The 4,590-nt window shown below is 41.5% G+C and overlaps 1 pseudogene; it reads left to right on the forward strand.

The window, feature by feature from the left end:
• The first annotated feature begins 2,478 nt into the window (after positions 1 to 2,478).
• Positions 2,479 to 4,134, forward strand: LOC130922665 (piggyBac transposable element-derived protein 4-like; annotated as a pseudogene).
• Positions 4,135 to 4,590: the final 456 nt, after the last annotated feature.

A 4,590-nucleotide genomic window follows, 5' to 3' on the forward strand; every position in this document is an offset into this window, starting at 1 on the left:
ACAAAGAAATAACAATCAAAAAACATCTCTACTATTTAGTAGCACCACCTCTGGCTTTTATGGCATCTTGCAGTCTCCGAGGCATGGACTTGATGAGTATTCTTCATCAATTTGGTGCCAACTCTCTTTGATTGTAGTTGCCGGATCATCCTTGCAGGTCGGAGCCTTACTGTGGACCATTTTTTTCAATTTTCACCACAGGTTTTCAATAGGGTTTAAGATCTGGGCTATTTGCAAGCCGCAACATTGACTGGATGAGTCTTTCTCCAAGGAATGCTTTAACAGTTTTAGCTCTGTGGCATGATGCATTGTCATCTTGGAAAATGACAGACATATTTTCAATTGAAGGGATAAGAAAGCTGTCTTTTTCACTGTAAACTTGTGCATTTATTGAAGATTTAACCACAGCCATCTCCCCAGTGCCTTTGCCTGACATGCACCCCCGTATCATCAAGGACTAAGGGAATTTTTATGTTTTCTTCATGCACTCATCCTTGTAAATCTCACTGGAACGGCACCAAACAAAAGTTCCAGCATTATCACCTTGTCCAATACAGATTCGTGACTCATCACTGAAAATAACCTTTATCTGGTCATTCACAGTCCATGATTGCCTCTCCTTAGCCCATTGCAGTCTTGTTCTTTTCTGTTTAAGTGTCAATGATGGTTTTCTCCTTGCTTTCCTGGATGAAAATCCCATTTCCTTTAGGCAATTTTGCAAATGTAAATTTGTAAACCTCCCTGGAACAGCACCAAACCAAAGTTCCAGCATCATCACCTTGTCAAGAGTCAAGAATTTGCATTGGACAAGGTGTCAAGAGTCACAAATCTGCATGCTAAAGAGTTGTACTTTTGAACTAATTCATTATTTTTCAAGCTTTTTATCTAAATTTGTTCTATATGATAAAATGTCTGAGTGATGATTCCATACTTTTTGCAAGGCGTTGTAGTAGGTCGCCATTGTTGTTGACGCCGCAGGGCGGTGACGTCACATGGCCATGCTGCCGAAATTCCACTGTGTCACTCTTCAGCTACATTAACATGTCCTCGGTGCGGCCCTTCCAATTTGAAACCAAGTGGAACGTGTGAAGTACAGCAAAAGCAAAAGACGCCAATAAGTCGAGTAGCGTTCGTGTGTCAAGTTCGCTAGCAACACCACTCCGCTGCTCTAGTGATGGAAGTAGGAGAGTGTTTGATGTCAAAACTGTTTGCAGATCTCCACGGTAAACTATTGTGTGATCCAACTTATTCCATTATTTATCATGGAGATAGTTAGCATCCAGAGCTGCCGTGTGCTTTACATATGATTAGGGCATACAGCGAAGCACAGCAGTTTGATGATTTTTGCTGATAGCCCGTGGCCGTGCATCACAACACACGAAAACGTTTGCCTCTACCGAGACGTCTAATGGCGTCTAATGACATCTTACCTTATTCTTGTCGCGTAAAAGCAGATGTCCAGATTGTTGATAATCCTGCCGGTTGCTTCCTCGTGAATAAGCGCCACGAAAACACTACAAAAATAATATTCATATCTCTCAAAAAAATTATGTTCACAGAAAGAAAAGCGCTTCAGTCTGTATTAATTAGGCCCTATTCTTGCACAGTTAAAACACAATGCAAAGAGAACTGGCATTCAGAATCAAACTTACTCAGACTTTGGTCAAACTCTATTCAAACATTTTAGCAACTCGTTTAGCTAAAAAAATACACTGGATGGCAATATTTAGTCACAATATACAAACTATGATGCTGGGAGCCATTATCAGTAGTCTTGTACGTTGTGAAGACAACATTCAAATGAACGTAAAGTACAATAGACCCACAGTTAACAGGGAACTACAGCGTCAGTCGAAGGACAAAACGCATTCATTGGCTTGATTTCTAATTTATTATATGATTTCCTGTTGTCCTCGGGTCAAAATGACCCGCTCCTGTGTTAAAAACAAAACCAAAAAAAAATCCCCTAAACGAATTTTTTTTTAACTTGAAATTTTATGACTTTTCCTAGATTGGCCCCAACAGCAGAAAAAGTGAAATGTTGCTTTTGTTCACATTTCCAACTAAGCTGTACAAAAAAAATTTGCAAAGATGGTCTTCGGGTCAAAATGACCCGTGAGGCAAATAGAGTTGAAATCAAGGTCACAGAGTCATTTATACACCACAGAATGTTACAATTTTTTGTTGTGTCTCAGATCAATCAGTAGCAGAAGTAAACAAGACAAATCAGGGGGTGTTCTCTGTGTGTTCTGTGCCTTTGATCAGTCTCAGATCAATTAGTTGTAAATGTGAACAAGACAGTATCAGACGTAAACAACACAAGATAGGTGCCATTCTCGCAGACTGCAAAGCTTTTTTTCTGTGGATTTCCAAAGGATATAAAGGTGCTGCAGATGGCAGGACCCCACATTCTCTCTGTGCTGAAGCCATGAGTGTGCATTATAATGTTGAGGAGGCTCTAGAGATGATTTTTTTCAGATGTCCAGCAAGACAACTGTCCAGAAGAGGAAGTGGAGGATGTATCAGAAGAAGAAAATGGGGAAGAATACAACCCAGAGCATGATAATTCATCTTCAGAAGAAGAAGAAAACCAAGAAGCTGAAAGAGAGACTTTCCTTTCAAAAAAATGGCAAAATAACATGGTCCTCAGCAGCATATGACCAACATGGCAGGCATGCAGAGCAAAACATCATAAAGATGACCCAGGACCCACACGGTATGCTGTTTCTCATGCCCATGACATTGTCTCTACATTCTACCTGTTTATCACACCAGCAATAGAAAAAATATTCCTGGAAATGACAAATCTGGAGGGTTTTCGCAAATATGGAGACAGCTGGAAAAAAATGGATGACACTGACCTGCAGGCCTACTTAGGGCTGCTAATCTTAGCAGGTGTATACAGGTCCCGAGGTGAGGCTGCAGCTAGTCTATGGGATGCAGAGAGTGGAAGGCCAATTTTCCGAGCCACAATGCCACTCAAACTCTTTCACACCTACTCAAGACTGCTACGATTTGATGACCGAAAGTCAAGACCAGCAAGACGTGTGACAGACAAACTTGCAGCCATAAGAGACGTCTGGGACAGGTGGGTGGAGCGGCTGCCCTACCTCTACAATCCAGGGCCTGAGGTAACAGTGGATGAGCAACTGGTTCCATTTAGAGGTAATTCATTTTCATATTTGTAATAAAAGTGATTTTCACTATTAATTTCATTGACCGTTTTCTGTGACAATGATACTTATCACTGGTGTCTTCTGTCCAAAGGTCGTTGTCCTTTCCGGCAGTATATGCCCCAGCAAGCCAGCAAAATATGGGATCAAGTCATGGGTGGCTTGCGATGCCAAATCAAGCTATGCTTGAAAAATGCAACTCTATACCGGGAAGCTGACCGGTGGATGCCCAGAGAAGAACCAGGGGATGCGAGTTGTGCTTGATGTGACAGAGGGACTGAGGAGTCACAATGTGACATGTGACAATTTCTTCACCTCTTATGAACTCGGACAGCAGCTCCTAAACAGGAAGATCACCATGGTTGGTACAGTTCGAAAAAACAAGCCTGAGCTCCGACCTGCACAGCTTGCGTCAAAAGAGAGCGAGGTCTTCTCATCAAAGTTTGCCTTCACGCCCACCACCACTCTTGTTTCTTACCTCCCAAAGAAAAACCAGAATGTGGTTCTTCTGAGCACACTGCACACAAATGGTGACATGAGCGATCGTGAGGACAGGAAGCCAGTCATCATTCTAGACTACAACCGCAACAAAGGAGGTATGGACAACCTAGATAAGGTGATTGGAACGTACAGCTGCAGAAGGATGACTGCCTGCTGGCCCCTCATCATCTTCCACAACATCATTGATGTTTCCTCCTACAATGCCTTTGTAATTTGGAGAGAGATCAACCCAACCTGGATGTCTGGTAAGCACAACAAGAGGAGGGTGTTCCTGGAGCAGCCAGGAAAGGGCCTTGTAACTCCACTCATTGAAAGAAGGAAACATGTTCCCCGCACAGAAGCCTCAGCAGCAGTTGTGAAAGCTGTTCAGAGTGCAGGAGCTCCTGATCAACCTGAGGCTCCAACTACCACGGCCACTTCCTCAGCTAAGGCAAGTAAGAGGAAGAGATGTCAGTTCTAACACATACTGTGTGCTGCAGGTGTAAAAAATATATCTGCAAAGGCTGTGCACTTGCATACTGCCCGATGTGTGTTAATTAGTTGAATGGGTTAATGTTATTTTTCATATTTTGAAATGTTGAAATGTTAATTAGTTGAATGGGTTAATGTTATTTTTCATATTTTTGTATTGTATATTGTCTAAAATTGTTCACTGGATAGAAAAAAAAAAAGAAAAGAAAAAAACAGTCATTGGGATGAATAAAAATTTATTCAAAACTCATTGTTGCCTATTTTCTTTTTCTTTTCTTAAGATATAGAAATACAAGTGAAGAGAGAAAACTCAGGTATTCACACATTTTGTGGCGATGACAAGTTGTTTCTTCAAGAAAAATAAAATTTGGTGTTTAAAATTCAATTAAGCTGCTTATTTTGGGGGTTCAGTGAAGACGGGTCATTTTGACCCGGAGGACACGGG

The sequence above is a fragment of the Corythoichthys intestinalis genome, chromosome 10, assembly GCF_030265065.1.
Source record: "Corythoichthys intestinalis isolate RoL2023-P3 chromosome 10, ASM3026506v1, whole genome shotgun sequence".
Classification (NCBI taxonomy): domain Eukaryota; kingdom Metazoa; phylum Chordata; class Actinopteri; order Syngnathiformes; family Syngnathidae; genus Corythoichthys; species Corythoichthys intestinalis.